The 27,558-nt window shown below is 39.2% G+C and overlaps 1 protein-coding gene and 1 non-coding gene across 2 annotated transcripts in view; both read right to left on the minus strand.

Annotated features, from left to right (window-relative positions):
- Window positions 1-27,558, minus strand: part of EFCAB11 (EF-hand calcium binding domain 11) — a 189,901-nt gene that overhangs the window by 92,400 nt on the left and 69,943 nt on the right. The gene's annotated exons all lie outside the window — the stretch shown is intronic.
- On the minus strand, window positions 9,556-9,745 carry LOC126005411 (U2 spliceosomal RNA). Its single transcript, XR_007494513.1, has one exon. It is a non-coding gene; the product is annotated as a U2 spliceosomal RNA (small nuclear RNA).

A 27,558-nucleotide genomic window follows, 5' to 3' on the forward strand; every position in this document is an offset into this window, starting at 1 on the left:
TATAATCAAATTTTAGTTGTGTTGATTAATCTGAAATACACATAGAAATCTACAATACATACACTGGAAAAGGAATTATATAGAAGGAACAGCTAAAGGTCTTTTAAAATTTGAACAATCACATCCTCCAACATGTTAACTACATCACAGAGTGTCTCTCTTACAATATAAAGGATGCTCTGAAGAGCTTTGCTTATATATTGTAACTGCCTTCCTTTCATGCAACCAGCTATCAAAATAAATGATGGTTCTGGGGAGAGTAAACTAGAAGGAAGTTGTTATTGTAAGAGGTAATGCTCCAAAGTCACCTACAAAAATTAAATTAAAATCAGACCTTCCTAACTTGGATTTGATAGCCTCTGCTTTCCTTCTTCCTATTTATGTGAATACTGTTTTCTATTCGCTCACTGAGTAATTATTGAGCACTGTCCAGAGCCCCTGGGGTACACTGATCCTTGTCCACAGGGAACGTTGGGGGGTGGCTCACAGGTGTGGTGTAAAGAAATGAAGAATGAAGGACAGAAAAAATTATAAGGGAAAAAAGAGCATATGTAGAAATGTTTTAACCTCTTCCTACATTTATGAAATGCAGAATAATCCAACAACATAGTGCTAAAATAAAATCCACTACCAATTCTGTCAATGTGATCATGGGCTGGATTCAGTATTCTAAAGTCTGAATTTGTGTTCTGATATTTACTAAAATAGCAAATTTGATCAAATCTATTGACAAAATAGAGTTGGAAAAGCAGGTATGACCTGGGATAAACATTTTAAAATATTCTCCATTTTGCCTTCTTTGGAAACATCTGAAGAACTCAACAGAGTTTTGTATCACTGAGATAAGCCCACATGGAAAAGAAATGAAACCTTTCCCATTAGAAGGGGGAAGCGCCTTCATTGTGCATCTCAACAGCTCTTTCCAGGTAAGATATTGATGGAACACAAGACCATCAGACCTTTCAGCAACTGAGATCTCTTATTTGTAGCAGTGTCCCTGCCAGACTCCAGATTATATGTGAATCTAATACATTTAACACCATTCCAATATTTTTCATAAAGACTCGCTTCTAAACCACACAAAGAGCACTTAGTGTCTACAGCTTCCTTCACCCCATCACAGTTGCAAACTTCGTATCATAGATGACCACTTAAATGTCTATGGCATAAAAGGGTCAGAGACAAAAACTGAAAATCAAACCCTCAACAACCCCCATGTTAAGGACTGACTATCAGGAGACAAAGGGCTGGCTTGTGGGGGAGGTTAACGTTGGGGGGGGGCTTTCAGATGGTCCCACTGTCTGATCTTTAAACAATTCCTTTCCCATCATCTACTGATGCCTACACATCTCTGTAGCACTGGCCAGTGGCTGTGATTCCAATTTGGTTTTCTGTTGTTGTTTTTGTTTTAAGCCACACCCAATGGTGCTACATGAGCACCCTGCCCCCAAGGCTGACATCCAGGAAAAAGCTGGAACAAAGTTCCTCCAAGTGTGCAGGAAATGCCTTTTCAACTAAGGGATCCACAGAACAATTTGGCCACTAGACCTTCCCAAGCAGACACTCAAGAAAAAGAAAGGCTCCTTCCCAGACTGGAGCAACTGCACAGCAGGAAGGGTGTTTGTCTTGCAAACAGCCAACCTGGGTTTGATCCTTGGCACCTTATACAGTCCTCTGAGTACCACCAGGAGTACTTCCTAAGTGCAGAGCCAGAAATAACTCCTGAGTATCATCTGGTATAGAACCAAAACAAACAAAAAGAAAGTTTCCTTCCCAATTGCCTTCCAAGGCCTCATGGGATCTGCAAGTTAGGCTACTCTGTACCTCACAGGACACAATAAAAAACTATTTTAGGGGGGTGTCACACCAGCAGTGCTCAGGTCTCATTTCTAACTCTTCAGTCAGGAATCACTCCTGGCAGACTCCGAGGACCATATGTGGTGCCAGAGATTGAGCCCAGTTCAGCCTCATGTAATGGATAAAACAATAAGAAGCTCATGGCCAAGAACCTGAGTGTGAGAATCTGCAGGACTGAGGCCACCTCCTCTTCCTCCAGCCACAGTAACATGAACAGCATGAACAGTCATATCGATCACTGAAAGCAGAAAGTGACACAACATGGGTGGGGTGGGGGAGCAGGTAGCCTCCAGCATTTTAAACATTATTTTAAATGAGGGATTGGATGGTGCAGTTCTTTTAAACTATAGGTGGACCAATGGTGCCAGGGACCAAATGCACACATTGCACTGATCACTGGCACCACATGACCTCCTGAGCATTGCTGAGTGTGGCCCTGGGGGCCCCAAGCACTACAGGGCAAACACTAATGGTACTTGGCTCCACAGAACCTGAGCAGCACTGCATTCTTGGCTCCAGCCTGATGGGCCAGAAATCACTGGGATTAGACCCACGACCCACTGAGAACTGCTGGGAGACCCAAAAGCCAACATGAATGTAAAATGATAATATCTTGTGAGAGTGACAGAACTGGGGCTTCTATCGCCCTCAGAAGGCTCATGCTGGAAGGAAAGTCAGAAGTCCCAAATCCTGCTGAAGGGCTTCCTGGGCTCAACTGGCAACCTTGAGATAGTCAGAGAGTCCCACTCTGGACCTTATTACTCTTCCTCCTGTGGAGCAACTGAGAGTATTTGATGAGGGGCACTGTGTGGTCTGGAGAAGACATCATCCTCTATCCCACAAAGGTCCCACGAATGCTGGGGCACTTGCAGAGACCGGATCAAGCTAAATGACTTTCCACAACAATGTCTGAAGTCATAGAAGATGCTCCTGGCACAGAGTCTGTATAGGAAGAGACTGTGAACAACTTCTAACATTGTGAGCCGAGCCACAACTTCAGAACTGCAAAGTCATCAATATTCTCTCAGTCACCCACATACATTCCTTCCTGTGTTCATCTGTGGGAGTAATCCCTCATCCTGAATTCCTTAATTCTCTTATTTTTCAGCTTTCTTTGCCCAACTGAAACCTCTCAGTAACTATTATTAAGTATAGCCAAACTCTAAAGAACACTAGAGTCTTCATTCTTTGAAGGGGTCTAAGATTAACCCTATAGTTTAGGGGGAGGCCCTGGGAGGATGGTGGTAGAATTCTCTGTGGCAGTTCAGGGGCCCTTTCTTTTCATTTGCATAAAGATAGTAAAGGGAATAAGCCTCTTGCTTTGTACACCAGAGACCTGGTTTGACAACTGCAGGAGTGACCCCTGAGCTCAGTGCCAAGAGTAATCCCTAAGTATGGAGTCAAGAGCATAGAATCAGGAGATGGTCTTCAGTATAGATGCAAAAGTAGTCTCTGAGTACAGAACCAGGAGAAAACCCTAAATATAGAGCCAAGAATAGTCCCTGGAATAGTCCTTGAGCACAGAACCAGATTAAGTCTTGAGTACTGAGTTAAGAGTAGTCTTTAAGCACCACTAGGTATGGCCCAGTCCCCCTCCCCAGCTATAGTAGATTTTCAGAGGAGCATTCAGTAACATTTTTTCCTGAAAAAGCAATGCGGAGCCTGTGGTATTGGAAGAGTGGAGGCAATATCTGGGTAAGCACTGCCCTTTTTTCTTAACAGCTGCTGTGTGTCATGCCATCTCCCAAAAGTACTAGACAATTTTCTATTGATTTTTTTGGCTTCTATCCATAGTGGCCCTACATTTATCCTCATTCTCAGTAACATCTACATTGTAGTCATCTTAAATAGCTAAACTTTGGGCCCACCCATTGGGCTGCCTTCACATTGTCTTTAAAAACAACCATTTCCTCACCCTTCTTCCAGAAAGCATGGCACAGGTAGCACCCCTATCTGGTTGCCAAAACCATGAAGAGCCATAAAGGCCATGTGAATCCAGTGTCCTCACAATCATGTCTGCCACAGACTCCTGGAAGTGGCCCAGGACCACTAGCTCACAGACAAAGTGCTTCATTCCTCACAGTATATCAAGTAGTGTAAGTGTTAGCACATTTGTGTCAATTCTTCTGACCCACCGATTCTATAGGGAAAATGCACACATGCCTAGTGAAATGACTGACAACACAGAAGACTGTGTTATAGCAAAAACAAACAAACAAACAAAAACAAACAAAAAACTTAAGTCTCAAAGAGCCTGGGGCCTTTAAAAATGATCAGTAAGTATACCCAACTTTTGTTCTGGAGGGATACACTAATGCGAATTTCTAAAGCTGTTCACTCTCTGTAACACCTCTACAAAATATTCTGGGACAAAGGGCAGTCTGGGATTCACTTCCAAAATGTACAGAAACAAGTAGGTCCATACAATAATCAGAATTTCCATGTTATTTAGTACACTTTAATTAAATTTTTAAATTTTATTTGAGGGAGTCTTCTGGGGGACATTCCTGGCTGTGCTCAGGACTTACTCTTGGCTCTATGCTCAGGGATCATTCTTGGTAGAGTTTGGGGGGAATTCTATGTAGTTCTGAAGATCAAACCCAGGTCGGCCACAAGCAAGGCCAACTGTCTTATCTGCTGTACTATCTTTTTAGTCATTTTGTTTATATTTTTAATGTTAAAAAATGTTTTTTTTATTTTGAAAAATTTAAACAAAATATATCAAAGGATTGAAAGAAAATTTGATTACACTCTTGATCCCTTTTTATCTTTCATTTTCTCAACCCACATACTTGCACATACTGTAACTTCTTTTTTTTTCTTTACTTAAACATCTTGATTACAAATATGATTGTGATTAGGTTTCAGTCATGTAAAGAATACCCCCCTTCACCAGTGCAACATTCCCACCACCAATGTCCCAAATCTCCCTCCATCCCACCCCACCCCCACCTGTACTCTAGATAGGCTTTCCACTTCCCTCATTCTACCATGATTATGGTAGTTCTCAGTGTAGTTATTTCTATAATTGCACTCACCACTCTTTGTGGTGAGCTTCATGAAGTGAGCTGGAAGTTCCAGCCCTCCTCTCATTGTCTCTGAGGATTGTTGCAAAAATGACTTTTATTTTTCTCAAAACCCATAGATGAGTGAGACTATTCTGCGTCTCTCTCTCCCTCTGACTTATTTCACTCAGCATGATAGACTCCATGTACATCCATGTATAGGAAACTTTCATGACTTCATCTCTCCTGATGGCTGCATAATATTCCATTGTGTATATGTACCACAGTTTCTTTAGCCATTCGTCTGTTGAAGGGCATCTTGGTTGTTTCCAGAGCCTGGCTATTGTGAATATAAAATGGTTTTAAATTCTATCTAGAATCCAGAATCTATGTTGGGATATGTTGGGAGCAGAGGCTCAATCATACCCCAAAAGGAAGAAGCTCATTGAGTCTGACAAATAAAAAGTTCAGGCATTCTGAAAGTGGGTATAAGTACAGCAGATTTTTCTGACTGTTCTTAATTGATTTGGAGATTGATAATCTTGCTCTGTAATAGGAGCTTGAATTTAACCAATAATTCTAAAAGGGGTCTGTTTGGTTGGAGAGCCATCTTGATATGGTACAAGCTTATCTTCCAAGCAAGGCATTACATTATCCAACAATCTGCACCATTTTCTTCCCAATCAGCCAGTTTCCCTATGTTAACAATACACTGGTCTCATCCTTTTATGACCCTATAATTTATCTCTTTCCTTTAAGTCCATTATATTCTGCACATTACAAAGGAATCACCCATATTCTATCACCACCTGCATTTTCTTGCAATTCATACTTTCTCCCCTTGACTCTTTTTTTTTTTTCTGTTAAGGAAAAAGAAAGATTGGGCAGTGCCTTGAGTGTCTAGAGCTAAAGAAATGATGGAGAGATGGCTGCTTTGTTCTCCACTAATTCACCCCTGGGACAGGCTTCCTGTAACAGGAAGAAATTCAGTGATCATGAGCTGAGTTCCCAAGCTGAGGGCTAAGTAAATACTGCAAAAGAAGAAATGAATGTTCTTATCTGTCCCTAAAGACGTTTCAGGGGCTCCATAGGATGAAAAAAAAGTCTCAAATAATGAACTTAGTTTAATTTAAGGTGTGAGATAACAACTTTTGCAGTGTTCCTATGAAACAGATGCTTTTCCCAGTTTAGTCATTTCCATTTGGACTGTAGCTACTGACCATCTGTCTCCTGATGACTGAAGTCAGAGGGCCAAGGAATGCACTCTCTGCACTGAGTCCCTATAGGTTGGAGTTGGTGAGATGAAGGGAAGAAGCAGAGACAACCCCAGAGACAAACAACTGCAGCTACAGGAGTTGTGGGTCTAACACCATAAGGAACTTCAAAGAGTCCAGAACAGCTGGAGCATCAGCTGAGTCAACTCTTCAGACAAAGCAGACTGGTAAAGGGGAAACACTCAGAAGGTACCTACAAATAAGCTCTGAGAGGATGAAGACACCCACAAGGAGAGAGGGTAACAGGCACTGTCTCAGATACAGATGGGAGTGGGCCTCAGGAGTGCCAGCTGAGAAGAAGTCCAAGGCTAAAGAGCCTCCAAGAAAATGGACCAGCAGATTATTACTGGTGAACCTAGGAAAAGATCCAGTAGCACAGTATAGGCTAGAAGGCTGCTGTGAGTTGGAAAATGAGGAGATTTAGGTGGGTGGTAGGAAAGAAAACCATGAGCAGAGCCCAGAAGGGATCCTTGACTATTGCTAGTTCTCTCAGGTGGGGGAGCTGGCGTGTGTGGGAAGGGGGTGGAGAAAACAGGAATGAGGAGACAAGGTGATAGCGGTCACAGCTGTCTCACAGGATGCTGGATCTTTGACATGTTCTCTCTGGGAGTTGTGGGCCTGCTCCTGCTAAGGAGGCTTATGCTGGAGAATAGTGTCTATCTGGAGTAGGCATGTGCATGCAGGTCACCTATGTGGGGCTGGCTCCTGGTGGTTTCCCCAGAAAACTACAGATTATCCTCATATTGCCACATTTAATGTTACTAAACTGGGGTACAGAAGGTACAGTAAACTGAGGCAAAGAGGAATGGAAAATCAAGGAAGTGGTGTGAGACTCTCTTTCCTAAGCAGTACCACTGACTGGTTGGCAGAAATCAGGGGAATTTCTCATCTCAATGTGCACATCAATGATTTTACACAAACACACACACACACACATGCAGCATCATGTGAGGGCATAACTGGTACACCTTTATGGCACTGAGCACCTGAAGTGAGCAAAGAAAGATGAGGAAAAATGCCACCAGGTCTCTGTTGAGATCATGACCCAGAGTCAATGTCTTCGGGCACTGATGTGCAGGTTCTGCTCCAAGGCAAAGAACTCAGAACAATTTCCATCTCATGTCAACACTGTCATGAGAACAGGATGAGGAGGAAAGGGTGAGTAACTGAGGGCAGATGACCAAAGTGAAACTAGAGAGAAGCCAGGGTTTAGGGAAATAGAATCAAAAGAGAAAAAGAGAGCAGATGGGGATTACAGTTCATGACTGAACTTTAAAGGCAATTTATAGGAAGTGGACGGTGATATGTTGGTTGGTTTGAGAGCAAAGCTCTACATTATTGGGCTGGTGAAGGACTCAGAAGCAGAGCTCTTGGCTTCTATGTGCGAGGCCCTGGTTATATATTCTGTACTACAAGAACAATGACAGCAACAGGGTACATTATCTTGGGGCTGGGGATCTAGGTCAAAGGATCAGAGCGCATGATTAGATACCTGAGGTCCCCCACCATTGCAGGGTGTAGCCCCCACTGTACCTGTATAGCACTTCATTGATTAGATCACTGAACAATTTGGCCAACACAGCGGCAAAAATTAGGAGTGGCCCTTGGGTTAAATGAGCACTGCCTGAGAGCCCTCAACCCCCTACTCCACTCAAAGGTGCATAGGAGCTTATTTTACAGATTCTCAGGACGCCTTTGCCCACAAGTTAAGATATCTAAAATAGCAAATATATGTTATAATCATTAGTGTCTTAACATTATGTCCCAGCTTCACGGACAGGGTTTCTTCATTCATTACTAGTGCAGCCTCTGATGGTGTCTTTGAATCAATGGGATCTGAGCCTTAACGAGATGGTGCTCTCTCTGAAAGGTGGGGCAGTGGCTGAGTTCTGCTGCTTTAATTAAAAGTGCTCAGCTTTAGCAATGAGCACACTCTAAGTACTATCTCAAAAGCCAAGTGTCTCAAAGGTACCTCTCAGTATATTAAGACACCAAGTAACTATTTTGAGAGCCAACTGTGCATTTTAATTTACCATTCTCCAAACAGTGAGCAGTAAGAACTCTAATAGGCAGCAAGAGCTATTATGCTCTATCATGAGTGATGACATTCGAGTCCCCAAACTAAATACTCAAAATGAGACGAACTATTACCAATTTTTCTTTAATTGTTCCTGCGTTTGTAATTAATTCTGTGCTTTCTCTCGAAAACTATAGCATATTTATCACCTGCCAATGGGTAGAGATAGTGGATGATGGGTGAGATTCCAGAAGCCAAAAAAAAAAGACAGAAAAAGATGGAGGATATTAGCTTGCAGCTGGGTCCCCGCTATAGAGGATTTTGAGACAATAATCTTTCACCAGATGAACTCTGTGGTAACTGTGATATTTGGACTTTGTATTGCTTTCAGGGTTTACAAGGTCAAATCTAAATTCATATACTGGAAATGGGTTCTATTTTCACTGCTGAGTATGGGATGAATCGATTTATTTACTTATTTTTAAATGCGTCTACTGGCCTTTAGAAGCTATTATTTACATAAAGGTACTTTTGAACTTTACAAACATGTTGGATGCTACATACTATACAAATACCTTAAATAAAGGTATTAGAGATATACAAAGGCAACCATCTCTACCCAAAGAAAATTAATGGCAGAATTCATTACTAACGGCCTTCCTAAATCAGTTTTTTTTTAAAAATGATCATTTTCCCAGATTTGTTTTTATCATACTAAGTCAAAATACATTTTCTAAAAATATTAAATCACTTCAGTACCTCAACATTTTCACTGCTTTTTATAGAGTCTGAAGTACATTTTTATAGTAATCAATATGTCTAGATTGGTAGTAGTTATTTTCATGGTTATTACCACTCAATGTTTAACTATCTCTTTTAAATTGACCTACGAGAATAGTTAACAAATGAGAATATTTATTTTAACCTTCTTTGAGGTTTAAATTCACTTTTCATCTTGGCTTTTCTCATTTTCACCTTGGACATGATTACTTTATAAGACATATGTCTCTTTCTTCCTTTAATTGCTTTTTGTACTTCCTCTTAAGTTCTCCTTTTTTTAATGTTGGTTGCTAAGCAATGTGCATAACATTAGGCTAGACACTTAGTACCATTGGACATTGTCTCCTTGGTATTATTTTCATTATTTTCATCTATTTCTTGACTTCATTAGGGATTGACCTAAATTGTAACTTCTACTTTCTTTGACATTTCTTTTTACCAAAACCTGTTCTATCTTATGTCCTTTGATCACTACTCAATAGCTTTTGTGTTCAATATTTAGCGTCCCACATCCTCATGAACAGACTCCCTATGACTGTTTTCCTTTAATTCTATTCCCTTTGTCTTCTTTCATTTGTATTTAAAGACATCCAAAAGACACCTCTTTTTTTTTATTCCACCCAAGGAGTATACCATTCCTGGAGGTACTGCAATACCAGGTCATGCATGAAATGGATGGAGCAAGCGCTTATTTCATATCCCAGTGCCAAAAATCCACTTACTATATTGTAGTTGGATAGACAATGTATCAGATATTAAACTGATAAGAACAAATACTACACTTGATCTTAGCCAAAAGGCCAAGAAGTGATCAAAAGACACCTTTTCTTTCAAGAAATGCAGATCACTTCCTCTTACTGTCTTTTCGTCATATTTTGCTGTTCTGGATGCTGTTTCCTACTGGTGCCAAAGCACCTGTTATTGTTCTTTCCTCATGTCACTTAGTTACTTTTGTAATACATAAGAATGGTTCTGGCCTCATTTTATAAATTACATCAGTCACTCAACATGGTTTGTTTTGCAATAAGCTACAATGCATTTAATTTATCTGGCTGCCAAAAGAGTCCCCTAAAATTCAAACAAGAACACCAAATACTATTTCAATTACATACATCACTTCTTTTACAAATACATCAGAATGCATATTTCAAAAGATACAAAGAACACGTTTACCCAAACCTTCTTTAGAGACTTCCACAAGTGGGTTCACAGAGACTCTTGCTCCTGATATTATTCTTGAAGACAATGATTTTTAAGCAGGTTGAGAAAGGGGTTTATGGTTCAGTTCTGGGCATAACCTTATAAGCACAAATCCTTATAAAAAGAGAAAAGTTGGGGCTGAGGATGTACAGCTCAGGGGTACAGCATTAGCTTTTCTTGTAGAACATGCTGCATTCAACTCCTGATACTAAAAGGGCAAATAAATAAGATAAATTGGACTTTGTCAAAATAAAATTTTCCTCTCTTCAAAAGTAAAATGTTAATAAACTGGAATTTGTGTCTGGAATATGTAAACATCCTACAACTCACATGTTAAAATATAAAATAAAATTTAGAAACCTGGGAAAATATGTGAACATTCACTTCAGTACCAAAAAATATGCCAAATGAGGCAGGATGCCATTGGAATCATGTCATTAGTCACTCTGGATGTTAAGTACAGTGAGGTAATATTGTACAGCCCTTTTAGAAAGGGCTTAAAACAAAAGAAAAATGCAAAATGATCAAGTGCTAGCAGCAACAAGAACATCTAACATTTCCATAGCTTGCTAGTGAGAATACAAGAAGTACAGTCACTTCATAAAACAGCTGCCACTTTCTTATACAACTAAGACAGAGTTAGTACAGTAGCTAAGGCATTAATTTTTCTGCAACAGACCTGGGTTCAATCCCTGGGACCCCGTATGGTCCTCCCAGCCCAACTAAGAGGGACCCCTGAGTCATTAATAAGTTCTGAGTACTGCCAAGTGTGACCCCAAAAGCAAGAAGTAAATAAAACACACACCAACCACATGCTCAGAAATCACATTTAGTAATCCAAAAGAAATGAAGTCAAAAGTCCAAATCAATGTCTGAACACAAATATTTATGGCAATATGATTGATAATTGCAACAAATGAGGGGGATGACCCAAATATCAATGGGAATGGAAAAATAAAGGGTGCTGAACCCTCTAGTAGGCTGTGACTTAATAATAAAAGGAACCAACCATGGACACGGGAAGCCACAGGGATGGATTTCATATGCATTATGGGAAGTAAAAGAGGCCTGATACAAAAGATTATTAGACTCTATGATTCCATTTCATGACAATGGAACAGGAAATAATAGAGGGGCACAAATAAAATCAGGTGCAGACACTGGAAATAGAGGGAGGAAATTGAAAAGAACAGAAATATTTTACAGGTCAATTGTGATGCTGCTTATGAAACCATATACGTATATCTATCAGTGGAAAATTGTACAATCTGTAAATTATGCATTAATAAACTTGATTTTAAAATGTTGGCTGACAGTTTTAAAAAGTGAACAAAATATTACATTAGAATAAAACTGAATCAGGGAAAAAAAGATAAATAGGGCTTTTAAGAGAGAGTATAAATCTTAGAATTGTTAAAGAACTTGCTCACATAATGTTCAATGCTTGTTCAGACATTTTTTTAGAGAAAAAAATTTAAGTATCAAATCCCTATGACATTTTGGTTCTACTACATTCATTTAAAAGAATGATATTGTAGTTTAATTTTTAAATGCCAGCATTTACAACACTCAGGGAATTACATAAGTTGCAGCCATTAAACTTTGAGAACCAGGTATGTGGCTCAACGGGACACTCGCCTCGAGTTTCCCAGGAAAACATGCTGGAGATCTGGGTTCAACCAAGCCCCAGAAACACAATACAGAACAAAACAAAACACTTGCTTTGAAGAATTTTAGCCATCAATCTAAAACAAAAACAAAACCATGGTAAGAAATCTGTTTTAAGAATCATTTGAGGAGGGGGGATGACTCAAAGGGTTGGAGGAGCACTTACCTAAATGTGCTTTAGTAAGCACTCTCATTATTATTATTATTATTATTATTATTATTATTATTATTATTATTATTATTATTATTTGCTTTGGGGTTACACCCGGTGATATTCAGGATCACCCCTGGATATGTGCTAGAAATTGCTCCTGGCTTGTGGGACCATATGGAACACGGGGGGGGGGGGGGGGATAGAACCATGGTTTGTCCTGGGTCAGCCACATGCAAGACAAACGCCCTACCACTGCACTCTCATTTCTTGCCAATTGAATTACTTTATGTCTTGGTGTTGGCCTGTTAGGGTCTATCTTTTTTGCCTCCTGGATTAGTACAGGTGTCTCTTTCCAGAGGGTGGGAAAATTCTCTGCTATTATTTCCCTCACTATTTGTTTTTCTCCTTTCCTCCCCCTCTTTTCTGGTAGGGTATTTATTTTATCTCTGTTCATTTCTTACAATGTTTCGTCCATGATTTCTTATTAAATTCTTTGTCATTGTTGTTTTGTAGTTTTTCTTCAAGTTCCTCTATGCATTCTTTTAACTGTGTAATTCTGCTATTATGGCTTGCTAACATACTTTTTATTTGCCTTAGTTCCATTTGTATGGATTCTTTCATCTTCTGTAAAAGTTCTTCTTTGAGCTGGTTGAATCTTTCATCTATAGATTTCTTAATTTCACAGGCTAGTGATTCCTAGATTTCCATTGCTAAGACATTCATTGTTGCTTTTAGATTCTCATCTATTGGGCTCGTGCATTTTTGTGGACTTGGAAACTTGATAGAATTTCTATCCATTTCCCCAACTGCTAGAGTCTTCCTTAGTTGTTTTGAATGTTGAGTTTTTGGGTTGTTTAATAAAGTGGTCTGCTATACTAACTGGATTAGAGATGATTAAAGGTATAGCTGATTTTGAGTTTATTTTTCCATAGCCAGGTGAGCTTGTCTATGTATGATAGGGGTATTACAAGCTACTTCAGTATTTTGTTATCCTGTTTTATGAGTTGTGGATTATCTGAGAAAATTAAGTGTTTGGTCTAAGCTGACTAGAACTATATGGAATAAGTTAGACTATCTTCGCGGGTCTGGCAGAAAGGGGCGGGGGATTTCCAAACCTGGAAAACAGGAAAGAGGTTGCATGTGCCTGAACAGGGGCTTGAACCTAGACCCTCAGATGCTCTACATACTGAGCTATCCAGACCCACTCTACCACTCTCATTTATTATTATTATTATTATTATTATTATTATTATTATTTGGTTTTTGGGTCATACCCAGCCATGCTCAGGGATTACTCCTGGCTCTATGCTCAGAAATCACTCCTGGCAGTCTCGGGGGACCATATGGGATGCTGGGATTCGTTTGCAAGACAAGTGCCCTACCTCCATGCTATCTCTCCAGCATCAGCACTCTCATTTTTATAAGAAAAATAAGATGAAGAATTCTGTAAGGCACTATCCTGGAGAAATTATTGCATATGCACACGCAAAAAAGATACATGTATTCACTAAAAAACAATAAATAACTAAAAACCACTTAAATGATCACCTATAGGTGACTCAGAGAGAGCGCATGCTGAATCATCTGTCATTGATATTTTACAAAGAGTGACAATGACTGAAGTACACAGTTGCATATGTTATTACAGTTGCATCTCAAAAACTTGAGGTTGAGTTAAAAATCAAGGTACTTTGATTTTTGAATACTATACAGCTATAAGCAAAGACAACATATTGCATTTCACTATCACTTGTATGAAACCAGAGGGCATCATGCTATGAGAAGTGTCAGAAGAAGAAAGACAAGTTCCAAATGATCTCACTCATATCAACTTTAAAGAAACAAGGCTCAGGAATAGACGGTGGCCAATGAAAACAAAACTCTGAGATGCTGCCAATAGAACTAAGGAAGCCAACTGGGGGAGACACATATGGAAAGCAGGGATGAGGAGGGATGTAGGGAAATGATAGAGGGATATTGGCACACTGAGGGGGTGTAGTAGAGTAGCACTAAAAACACAGAACATGAATATGAATATTATGGTAAGCCATGATACTGCAGTATGAAATTTGGATTAAAAACAAATACTCTTATCAGCTAAAAATATGCATTAATGATTGTGGCAAATGTTAAGTCTGAATAAAGCTAGATATTTAAGATGCAAGCATTACATTATGTTACTTGCAAAGCTTTTCTGTTTAAACTATTTACACTGAGCACAAAAAGGGAAAAGTACATATTTGATATCTGAAATTTGGCAGGCGTCTTGGTTTACTGTGAAAATTGACAACATATAGCAAATACAGAATTCCCAGAGCCTAAAATTCAGGAAAGTCAACCAAGTCTGGAGATTAAATATACACCCCAATAACTCTTCAGTTAATTTTTGAATCTTCATCCTAAGGTCATTTTGGATACCATCTTCAAGTTTTAAGAACTGCTAAGAATAAAAAGTATGAAATCTATCACATTTCTAACAGATTCTTTTTGAAGTATTTAATAAATTAATCCATCAACTGTGTTAATAAAAAGGCAACTATCCATGTTTTTGTGCATCCTGAACATACTCTGAGGTAATCAGAACAGGAAGAATTGCTGCCCTGGAGTTTCACCATCAAACATGAGAAACAGACAATAATCAAATGAGTCAAGAGCAGAGACAGTGGGATGCATGGCATGAAGCTATGTAGAGGAGGTGGACATGGGTGAAGCCATGTAGGATAGGTAAGACCTCTCTGATAACACAGCACTTAAAAGGGGACCTGAGCCCGAGACCAGGAACAAAAGGTGGCCAATAGAGTCAAGCACCCGATGAATGTGACCACCTGAACACAATGAATTAGATTCCAGATTCCTGAGCCTCTGAGAATATGAGGGCATTCATTCTCATACAGTTGTTCAAATGATGGAATTTATTTTATTGTATTGTATTTATTTTATTTTTATTTATTTATTTTGGTTTTTCAGTCACACCTGGTGATGCTCAGGGGTTACTCCTGGCTATGCACTCAGAAATCGTTCCTGGCTTGGGGGACCATATGGAATACTGGGGTATTAAACCGAGGTCCGTCCTAGGCTAGCATGCGCAAGGCAGATGCCTTACCGTTTATGCCACCGCTCTGGCCCTCTTTTATTTTTTTTAAGGTAAAATGAAGAAGTGATTTGGGGTCTACCCCTGAACATTTAAATAAGAACCATCCTTCAGACACAGTGCATCACTTCTCATATGTTAAGTAAAAACAGTATAATGAAGGCCATGAAGGTAGCACAAAAGGCTGAAATCCACGCTTGGACTATTGGAGGCTGAGGTTTGATCCTGCATTACATAGTCCTGCAAGAACCACCTAGAGGAACATGACCCTCAGGCCCCCAGCAAAAGATAAGTATTGTGGTACTACACTCAAATATATAAGGAATCTTTAATGTATTTAACTGTTAAATGACAAGTAATGACACCATTAAAAACCAACATGTCTCTGAATTCTGTATCATTTTGAAAAGACAATGGATGGGTTATATATCTTTAGGAAAGGTATTATGGAATGAGTTTAGGCAGAGATCTAAAAAGCAGGGACTAGTAGGCCTTGAGTGACAGCACAGCAGTGAGGGTATTTGCCTTGCATACAGCCAACCCAGGTTCCATTCTCCGGCATCCTCTAATGCCCCCTAAGCCTGCCAGGAATAATTTCTGAGTGGAGAGCCACTATTTTCTGGCAATGTATAAGGCAAGAGAAGCTTATTTTAATCAGAAATCATGTATATTCTTACAGTGAAGCAAACTCTGTCAGTTATATTAATTATCATCTATATCCCAAGTGATAAATCTTTGGGACATTTAAATCTATGTCCTAAAGTTACTGTCCAATAGACAAAGGCAGACAATATGGTCTACACAATGATAAAAAAATTGAAGGAAAGAAATAAAATCAAAAGTGATGTCTTTATTTATATTTATCTTTATTTTTAATAAATAATTTTCATAACAATTAATAATAATTTAATATGTTATTTATATTCATCTTTATAAAGCATGATGCAGAAATAGCTCCTCTGTGGTCCCAGTGTTACCACCTTAGAAGATACTAATAGGCAGTCTAAAAAGACGAGGACCACAGCAACCTTTAAATCCTCCAGTCTAGAAGAAACAGGAAGGAGGAAAGCTTATGAGATCAGAAAAAGATTTACATATAATCATTCCGATGTTTTTTTCGAATTTAAGAACTAAAAGCAACACAAAAAAATATTGAAGTTGAAAAGAGACTTAGGAAGACAAGGTAGGGGGCTGGAGTGATAGCATAGAGAAGGCACAAGCATTTGCCTTGCACACAGTCGGCCCTGGACAGACCTAGATTCAATTCCTGGCATCCTGTACGGTCCCTGGAGCCTGCCAGGAGCAGTTTCTGAGCATAGAGCCAGGAGTAAACCCTGAGTACCGCTGGGTGTGCCCTTCCCCCCAAATCCTAAAAACCCAAACAAACAAAAAAAGACAAGGCATTTTCATTATATTTTTACAGAAATTGAGGAAGCATCTTTGTTACCCATGATATAGAACAAAAGGAAAAATAGAACAAGGGGGAAAAAAAACCACTCAATGAAGATGAGACGTTTACTAAATCACATCCAGAAGATGGAATCCTTCTTTAGTGCTGATTAGTGATGGAACCCTGAACAAGATTCCTTTTTAGAGAGTGTTGGGAGGGTGTTCATGTAATCCTCAGGGGGGTTGTAAACCACTTCTGGCAAACCCAACTAACTGATCCAGAAAGTTCAATCTTTGGCCTAGCTGAATATCAGGTCAACCTTGGCTGTGCTTGGGAACTTCCAGGTCCACAGCCTATGGTACCAGGGACTCTTAGGCCTTACCCAGTGGTGCATGCTCAAGTCCAAGCAAGCAGTGCTAAAGTTTAAACTCAAGTCGCACCTCTGAATTCTACACTATATATCCCCAGTCCCAGACAAGTTTCTCCATTCTTCTGTATCTCTTTGCCTCAATCTGTAAGTGGTGGAGTGAGAGAGTAGCGAATCCAGAGTGGGGTCTCTTACATGGGGTTCCCCTAGCCCCTTTCCCTGTTTTCTGGTGTTGCTGTGATATATAGGGATCACAGACTTAGTTGTGGTACTGGCCTATTTGATCAGAGTATTCCAGACATTGCATACTTGTTCCAGCCCTGGTGATCACAGGGGCAGAGTCACTGGGAATCACAGTCATGAGGCTATGTCACATGTAGCATCACATGTCACATGTAGCATCACACCAATAAGACCACATTCCCAGATCTGTGGTATGAGTTTATAAAAACCTTTGGCAACAGGGGCCGGAGCAGTGGCGCAGAGCAGTAAAGCATCTGCCTTGCCGGCACTAGCCTAGGATGGACTGTAGTTCTATCCCTGGCATCCCATATGGTCACCCAGGAGCGATTTCTGAGCACATAACCAGGAGTAACCCCTGAGCATCACCGGGTGTGGCCCAAAAACCAAAAAAAGAAAAAAAATACCTTTGGCAACAATATGCTGGGAACTTGGAGTTCAAGGGAGGTTCCTAATCCCAGTAGCTGATAGAAGAGATTCACTAGACTTAAGTGTTTTTTTTTTTTCTAATATCTTTAAGCACCATAATTACAAACATGTTTGTAGTTGGGTTTAAGTCATAAAAAAAAAGAACACCCTGGGGCTGGAGAGATAGAACAGAGGTTAGGTGTTTGCCTTAGACGCAGAACGACGGTGGTTCAAATCCCGGCATCCCATATAGTCCCCCGAGCCTGCCAGGAGTGATTTCTGAGCATAGAGCCAGGAGTAACTCCTGAGTGCTGCCAGGTGTGACCCAAAAACCGAAAAAAAAAAAAAAGAACACCCCCTTTCACCAGTGCAACATTCCCACCACCAGTGCCCCCCATCTCCCTCCTTCCCCACCCCCTGCCTGTATTCAAGACAGGCATTCTACTTATCTCACTCATTAATATTGTCATTATATTTGTTAGTGTAGTTATTTCTCTGTCTTAAAAGTATTTAGTACTACAATCTGGTTTATGCTCAATGCCTGCCTTCATACTGAGAATCTGGCATATTGGTACATGCCGAGCAGTGATGGCCTACATGATTACCCAGAAATAAAAGATTTGGACACTAAATCTAATATACTTCGCTGGTTGGCAGCATTTCAAACGTGTTGTCACAACTTGTTGGGGGAAATTAAGTTTGTCCCATGTGATGTCGCAGGGAGTGTGGACTCTTGGATGCTGACACCTGGTTTTCCCCTGGTCTTTCCTCCATGTGTTTTTCCCTCTGCTAATTTTTGCTTTTTATCTTTTCACTGTAAAAATAAAAACAAACTCTAGAAAAAATGTATTTTCATAAATCTTAAAGGCAAGTTCAAGAAAAGTGCTGGGCAAATGTAATATTGTGGTGAAAACCACACTGTGATGCTTCTTCTCCTAAAAAACAGATGAGAAAAGCATAGAGGTTCAACAGCATGTTCATTAATGCACATCACTATTTCCTGGAAATATGCTTTAATGCCACATGGAAAATATTTAACTTACATACCCTAAATAATATTTCTGATAACAGCAGTAAGTGGTCAGAAATACACAGGTATGTCATTCAAATAACAATAGAAGACAAAGCATAACTTAAATGTCAAGATCAAGCCTGAAGATATAGGTATGGAGATAAGCACTTGACTTTCATGCAGTCAACTCCAGTTCAACCCCAAGTGTTCACTCAGCACAGAAGCTAGGAGTAGCATGTAAACATCACCAGCTGTGATCACCAGCAAACAAATGAAAACAGATTTCTTTTTTAAAAATAATAAAATGCTAGGATGAATAAACATTGGCAGTGCATCATGGATTATTTTTATTATTTTTTTTTTATTTTCTAGCACTTCAATCTGCTGTTCTGCCCAATAAATTAATATTTGGAAAAGAATTTAAAAGTAATATTTGAGAGAAAAATGACATACTTTATGATATAATTTATAGTTTCTTTCTTTGGATAGTCAGATCAAATTGCTCCATGGGCAGTGGTGGGAGGATGAGGAGTGGCGAATATAAAGTGCTAAGAGAGATACTAAAATAGGAAACGGTGTTAGACTATATTAATGTCAACTCAAACTCAAAGAAGCTAGTAGAAAGCTACCATCACAATGACCCTTTCACCTGATAACAAATTGGTTCATATCAGGACTTTGGTTTGGTGATGTTGTGGATTAAAAGGCCAGCAGACAAGAGCCAGGGCTTCTGGTCCACGTGGTATTACTAATGAATTCTGTCTACCAAATAATATATAATTACCAATTGTCCATCCCTCTTGAGTTTTGTTCTTGGAGAGAAAACATTTGAAGAAATAGGGATTTTTCCAAACACACCCTAAGAGGACAATATTACCCTGATACCAAAATTTGGCATCACACACCTAAAGAAAACTACTATCCCTGAAGAATATAAATGGAAATATTCTCAGCAAAATCTTGAACCAAATTCAACAATTTATTAAAAGAATCATATAGCATGACTAGGTGGGATTCATTCAAGGGAGGCAAGAAAGGTCCAACATATACAAATCAGTTCATGTAATACACCACCTCAACAAGAGGGAATATTCAAATTCTCTGAAAATATCAAGATGTAAGAAAAATGGTTTTTTTTGGAGGGCTGGAACACCAGCTCACTCCATGAAGCTCACCACAAAAAGTGGTGAGCACAGTTATAGAAATAACTACACTGAGAACTACCATAATCAAGTGAATGAATGAGGGAACTGGAAAGCCTGTCTGGAGTACAGGTGGGGGTGGGGTGGGATGGAGGGAGATTTGGGACATTGGTGGCGGGAATGTTGCACTGGTGAAGAGGGGAGTTCTTTATATGACTGAAACCTTATCACAATCATTTATGTAATCAAGATATTCAAATAAAGAGAAAAAATTAAAAAAAAGAAAAATGTTTTGACAAGGCTCAACATCCATTTATTAGCAAATCACTCAATAAAAACAGGATAAAAGGAAGATGCCCCTATATAGAAAAAGCCATAGGCAACAAACCTGCACCCAACATCATACACATAGAAAAAAAAAAAAAACCACAAAAAAAATCTTCCTAAAAATCAGGGATAAGATAAGGATCTCCACTTTCACCCACATATTATTCAATGTAACAGTAGCAGTTACAGTATTTAAACAAAAAAAGGAAAGAAAGACACTAAAAAGACCCAATTTAGAAAAGAGATCAAACTATTTGCTAAGAACACAGTAATATACACACACTATCCTAAAGACACAATTTAAAAAATATATAAGAAAACAATAAAATAACAGGCTACAAAAATAAAAATCCAAAAATCAGTTCCATCTTCAGAACCAGAGAGATAGTTCAGAAAGACCAACGCTTGGGCCATGAATATCTGAGGCACTGAGTTTGATCTCCAGCTCTGCAAACTTCCTGAATACTGCCAGGTGTGGAGCCAGTGGTTGTCAGTTCTTGCCCAGTTTGTTGATATGAATGGCAAATGTGGACAACATGTCAAGACAATAAACCAATGATCATGGCACAGAATCTTGGACCTTTAATCACAGGTTAAAATTTTAAGTCTGTACTTTGCAGCACTAGTAAATTTTCTCAAGTGTAATATTTCAACAGTAAATGCACAGATCAATAACTAATGTGTTCATGCCAGACTGGAAAAAGCTGACATAAAGAAATAAATGATGTACATAAATTAAGACTATTCTTCTTCATGGATATACACAAACATTCCATACATCTCAGCTCACGCCAAATACAATTTACCAATAAATGCTTTTGAAGTAATACCAGCACTTGATTTTTTTAAGTGAGCTCACATAATGGCTGCACCTTTTTTTCCTCCCACACACAAAACATTAGGCATGAAATCCTCGAGGATTATAAAATAACAGTCTGGATATTTTAGTAATTGAATTTAGTGTGGTAACATTGTACTCAAGTATGAAAAACTTTATGAGTGAAAACGAACATCACTTCAATCAAAAATAATTTTTTAAAAGAATTGGAACTTGCCCAAAATGGATCATTTCAAAGGATGACACTTGTACCTCAGTAGTCTGATATCCAAAGGGCTATGCATATGTTTTCCAGAGCAAAGTGAGAGAAAAATGACAAGGAAGCTCTTAGGCATCATGACTGCACACAACATGCTACTGGGAGCTCAGCGATCTTTGAGAGCTCAGAAATTTTAGTCTATGCCTAGTTCCAATGGGTCCTGTCCTGAGAAAGGGCTCTACCTAGTCACACACAAATATCCTATAAAGAATATTAGAAGACTGAACCCATGTGTGTGTAAAAAATGATAACAGCACAAACAAATAAACTTACATTAAAGATATTGATAATTAACCCAATAACAAATATTTTAAAATACCATTGTCTCAATAAAGAAAAAACTATATTGTAATTTTAGCCCCATTTTTGCATTAAAATAATTTTTGTTTGTTTGTTTTTGGGCCACACACAGTGATGCTCAGGGGTTAGTCCTGGTTATATGCTCAGAAACGTCTCCTGGCTCAGGGGACTGACCATATGGGATGCAGGGGATCAAACCCAGGTCTGTCCTGGGTCAGCCAAGTGCAAGGCAAATGCCCTACTGCTGTGCTATCACTCCGGCCCCAGCATTAAAAGAATTTAATGTGGGGCCGGGCGGTGGCGCTGGAGGTAAGGTGCCTGCCTTACCTGCGCTAGCCTAGGAGACGGACCGCGGTTCGATCCCCCGGCGTCCCATATGGTCCCCCAAGCCAGGAGCGACTTCTGAGCGCATAGCCAGGAGTAACCCCTGAGCGTTACCGGGTGTGGCCCAAAAACCAAAAAAAAAAAAAAAAAAGAATTTAATGTGAGAGGAGGGGAGAACTTAATGTACTAAATGAGGTGAGAACATGGGAACTTTTAAACCTAATTTAGTGGCTGAAGAGATAGCACAGTGACTAGGGCATTAGCTTTGCACGCTGCCAACCCAGGTTTGATCCTGTCACCCCATATGATCCCAGAGTCCACCAAGAGTGATTCCTGAGGGCAGAGGTGGGAGCAAGCCTTGAGCACATCTGAGTGTGACCCAAATGCCAAAACCAAAAACAACAAAAGCAATACAATCTATATAATACTAACAACAAAATACTCACAACTCCAATTAAGAGATAAAATGTTGAAGCATTTTCCTTGAATTTGAGAATAACATCACCAATGTTCAGGCAGTACAACAATTAAATTAAAAGCATGAAAGTTGAAAACTAAAAAAAAAAAAATCCAACCTTCTGCTGCCTACACCTGAATAATCAGAATAAACATAGACTCAAAATCAAAGGCTGGAGGAAAATCACCCAAGCAAACAGCACCCTTAAAAAAGCTCGGGTGGCCATATTAATATCTGATAACACCAACTTTATACTCAGAAAAGAGGTAAGGGACAAAGATGGACACTTTGTACTAAGCAAGGGATATGTGCAACAGGAAGAAATCAGACTATTAAACATATATGCACCCAATGAGAGACCAGCAAATTATCTAATACAATTATTGACAAATCTCAAAGAAGACATCAATAATAACAAAATAATTGTGGGAGGCCTCAACACGGCCCTGTCAACACTTGATAGATCAACCAGACTTAAACCCAACAAAAACATACTATCCATGAAAAGAGAAATGGAAGAAAAAGGTCTAGTAGACATATATAGGACATTCCACCCCAAAAAACCTGGATACACATTCTTCTCCAATGTACATGGGTCATTCTCCAGGATAGACCACATGCTGACACATAAAACATACCTTCATAAAATCAAGAGGATAGAAATCTTGCAGGCTACCTTTGCTGACCACAAGGCTCTGAAATTAGATGTGAACTACAAAGGGACACAAAAGAAAACTTTAACAATTGGAAATTAAACACCCTGCTACTGAACAACCAGTGGATCTGAGATACCCAATACCCATAAGATAAGGGGCTAATCTCCAAAATATACAGGGCACTGACAGAACTTTACAAGAAAAAAAATCTAATCCCATCAAAAAATGGGGAGAAGAAATGAACAGACACTTTGATAAAAAGAAATACAAATGGCCAAAAGGCACATGAAAAAATGCTCCTCATCACTCACTAATCATAAGGGAGATGCAAATCAAAACAACAATGAGATACCATCTCACACCACAGAGATTGGCACACATCACAAAGAACAATCAATGCTGGCGGGGATGTGGAGAGAAAGGAACTTTTATCCACTGCTGGTGGGAATGCTGTCTAGTCCAACCTCTATGAAAAGCGATATGGAGATTCCTCCAAAAACTGGAAATTGAGCTCCCATTCGACCCAGCTATTCCACTCCTAGGGATATACCCTAGGAACACAAGAATACAATATAGAAACCCCTTCCTCACACCTATAATTATTGCAGCACTGTTCACAATAGCCAGGCCCTGGAAACAACCAAGATGCCCTTCAACAGATGAATGGCTAAAGAAACTGTGGTACATATACACAATGAAATATTATGCAGCCGTCAGGAGAGATGAAGTCACGAAATTTTCCTATACATGGATGTATATAAAATCTATCATGCTGAGTGAAATAAGTCAGAGGGAGAGAAAGACACAGAATAGTCTCACTCATCTATGGGTTTTAAGAAAAATAAAAGTCATTTTTGCAACAATCCTTAGAGACAATGAGAGGAGGGCTGGAACTTCCAGCTCACTTCATGAAGCTCACCACAAAGAGTGGTGAGTGCAGTTATAGAAATAACTACACTGAGCACTACCATAACGATGTGAATGAATGAGGGAACTGGAAAGCCTGTCTAGAGTACAGGTGGGGGTGGGGTGGGATGGAGGGAAATTTGGGACATTGGTTGTGGGAATGTTGCACTGGTGAAGGGGGGTGTTCTTTACATGGCTGAAACCTAATCACAATCATATTTCTAATCAAGATGCTTAAATAAAGATATTATATAAAAAAGAAACTAAAAAATAACATGGCACCATTTTTGCTGTTAAAATTATACACATAGTTATTTATGGATAATAAAAAAGATACACAGCTGACTAAACTCAAGCTCCTGGGATAGTTGGAGGATTGAAATAACCAAAATCTAGCCTTTTATTTCTTTTAACCAATTGAAAGGCTCAATTTTAGTCCTAAGTATTCTTATTGCACTGTATACCAGATTGATTATAAAATACTTTTTAAAAAGTTAAATCTAACCATTGACTTTGTCAATCATCATGTGATGCAATCTAAATTATTTTTGCTTGAAAAACAAACATTTAGAACCTCCAGGTAACTTTTTAAGTCTTGTTTAGCTTTGTGGGTGGTATTTTCATGCAAATAGGTAAGAGTGGGTTTTATATTTTGTAGAAGTTTTTGTTCCTATTTTAATGCTTTTTGAATAGCAGTATATATATACACATATATAGTGTTAAATTCATCAAAATTCTCCTTTAAAACTTTTAAGTTAATACTTTTGTGCAATTGTGTTTTAAATAAAGCCAGGACAGTGTTAAAAAATCATCTGCATAGAAATACTCAAAATTCTATAAATTTCAAAAGGTTGCCAGATGTAAGATCAATATACAAAAGTTATATTTCTCTGTGATTATTTCTATAGCAAGTAATTTTTAAAAACCATGATTTTCAAATGCTACATTAAACAGCATCAAATGCCACAGAATACCTTATTATATTTTTTCATTTTCTAACTTTATTTAAAAAATGTAGTTGACACAGTTGAACATAATATATTTGTTTCCATATAAATGAGAGAAACATTATTGAAAAAATAGAAAGGAAAAGAAAAAGGAAGAGAAGAAAGTTTTAAAAAAAAATAAAAAGTACAGTAGTAAGCATATGACAGTGATAGTGAGAGAGAGAAGATAGAATGTTTATGAGACAGATAAGGGTTTAGGGTAGGGGGGAGGAGGAGAACATTGGTGGCACAAAGATCGGCACTCGTGAAAAGTAGTGCACATTCTGTAACTGAAACCTAAGTATGAACATTTCTATAACTAACTACAGTGTTTAAATAAAGAAATTAAAAAAAATGTTGAGAGATGAAAATTCAATCTCAATCTCACAATAAAAATAATTATGACAGATGCTAGCACCCCTATCTGCCTGTCTTCTGAACTGTGCTCCATTTTCGGACTGATTTCATCCTGTGTGTGGCTCATCTGCGTTTGGCTCCCCTTCCCTGGAGCCTTCTCTGGAGCTGACCTTACACGCCCAGAAAGGGGAAGCCGCTGAACTCTGCTGGAACTCAGATGCCAGCACCCCTATCTGCCTGTCTTCCCTGCTGTGCTCCATTTTCGGCCTAATTTCATCCTGTGTGTGGCTCATCTGCGGACACTCGCCTTACCTGGAGCCTTTTCTGGAGGTAAGCTTACATGCCCAGAAAGGGGAAGCCGCTGAACTCTGCTGGAACTCAATTGCCAGCACCCCTACCTGCCTGTCTTCTGAGCTGTGCTCCATTTTCGGCCTGATGTCATCCTGTGTGTGGCTCGTCTTCGGACAGCTCGCCTTCCCTGGAGATGAGCTTACACGCCCAGAAAGGGTGGAGCCAGAGGAGCACGGCCACTCTGCTTTGCTTCCCGGCCCTGCACATCATTTAGCCAATGAATACAACCACAACATGTAGAAAAACCCACAATACAAGTGTGACAATGGGGAAACAATGCTGGCCAGCGCCAGACATAGCGAATGACAATGGCAACTCTGATGACTTGAACATGACCAACCAACTAATCAGTCTCTCAGATAAGGAGTTTAGCGTCGCAATATGCAAGATGTTCAAAGAACTCAAAGAAAGTATAGAAGAGAACACTAATAAGAATCAAGAGAATATGAAGATAGAAATCAGAAAACTCCAAACTGAAATTTCAGGTCAAATAACAGGTCTGAAAAACTCAGTAGATGAATTGAAGAAAAACATGGTTCAGCTTTCCCAAGGGTTAACAGCAGCTGAGGATAGAATTAGTACACTGGAAGATGAGATGAATAACAACTCCATACAGCAGAAAAAATTGGAAAAAAGCCTTAAAGCAAATGATCAAACAATGAAAAAAGTACTCAAAGAATGGGAACAGATAAAAATAGAAGTCTATGATAAGCTCAACAAAAACAACTTAAGAATCATTGGTATCCCAGAGACCCAGGAAGAAAATCTCCAGGAAGAATCAACGGTCAAGAACATCATTAAAGAGAAACTACCAGAGCTAATGAATACATGTGATCAAATCCTGCATGCCCAAAGAGTACCAACTAAAAGAAACCCCAGAAAAAACACCGCAAGACACATCCTAGTCACAATGACGAATCCCACAGATAGAGACAGAATTCTGAAAGCAGCAAGATCGAAAAGAGAAATTACATTCAAGGGAACATCCTTGAGATTTACTGCAGACCTGTCACCGGAAACACTCAAGGCCAGAGACAGTGGTGGGACATAGTGACAAAACTCAATGAAATAAATGCTTCGCCTAGATTACTGCACCCAGCAAAACTCACTTTCAGGTTTGAAGGAACAATACATGGTTTCACAGACAAACAACAGCTCAGAAACTATACAGACTCAAAACCATTCTTAAAAGAAAAACTGAATGGCCTACTTTAAGACAAGACTGACCAACAGACACACCAAACTTCAATATAAAGATGGCACTAACTCCCAGGACAATTCTTTCTCTCAATGTCAATGGACTAAATGCACCAGTTAAGAGACACAGAGTGGGGCTGGGAAGGTGGCGCTAGAGGTAAGGTGTCTGCCTTGCAAGCGCTAGCCAAGGAAGGACCGCGGTTCGATCCCCCAGCGTCCCATATGGTCCCCCCAAGCCAGGGGCAATTTCTGAGCGCATAGCCAGGAGTAACCCCTGAGCGTCAAACGGGTGTGGCCCAAAAAAAAAAAAAAAAGAGACACAGAGTGGCTAAATGGATCAAAAAACTCAATCCAACCTTCTGCTGCCTACAAGAAATGCACCTGAATAGTCAGAACAAACATAGACTCAAAATAAAAGGCTGGAGGAAAATCATCCAAGTAAGCAACACCCATAAAAAGCTGGAGTGACCTATCTAATATCAGATGATGGAAACTTAATACTTAGTAAAGTTGTAAGGGACAAATATGGACATTTTATATTAATCAAGGGTATGTAGACCAGGAAGAAATCACTCTCCTAAACATATATGCACCAAATGAGGGGCTAGCAAAATATTTAATAAAATTGTTGACAAATCTGAAAAATAATATCAATAACAGCACAATAATTCTGGGAGACCTCAACATGGCATTGTCAACACTTGACAGGTAAACCAGACTGAAACCCAACAAGAATATACTAGACCTGAAAAGAGAAATGGAAAAAAGAGACCTAGTAGATATATACAGGACACTCTACCCCCAGAAGCCTAGATACACATTCTTCTCTAATATACATGGGACATTCTCCAGGAAAGACTACATGCTAGCACATAAAACATACCTCCATAATATCAAGAGGATAGAAATTTTGCAGGCTACCTTTGCTGACCACAGGCCCTGAAATTATATGTGAACTACAAAGGGACACAGAAGAAAAACTTTAATACCTGAAA

The sequence above is a fragment of the Suncus etruscus genome, chromosome 3 (genome assembly GCF_024139225.1).
Source record: "Suncus etruscus isolate mSunEtr1 chromosome 3, mSunEtr1.pri.cur, whole genome shotgun sequence".
Lineage (NCBI taxonomy): Eukaryota > Metazoa > Chordata > Mammalia > Eulipotyphla > Soricidae > Suncus > Suncus etruscus.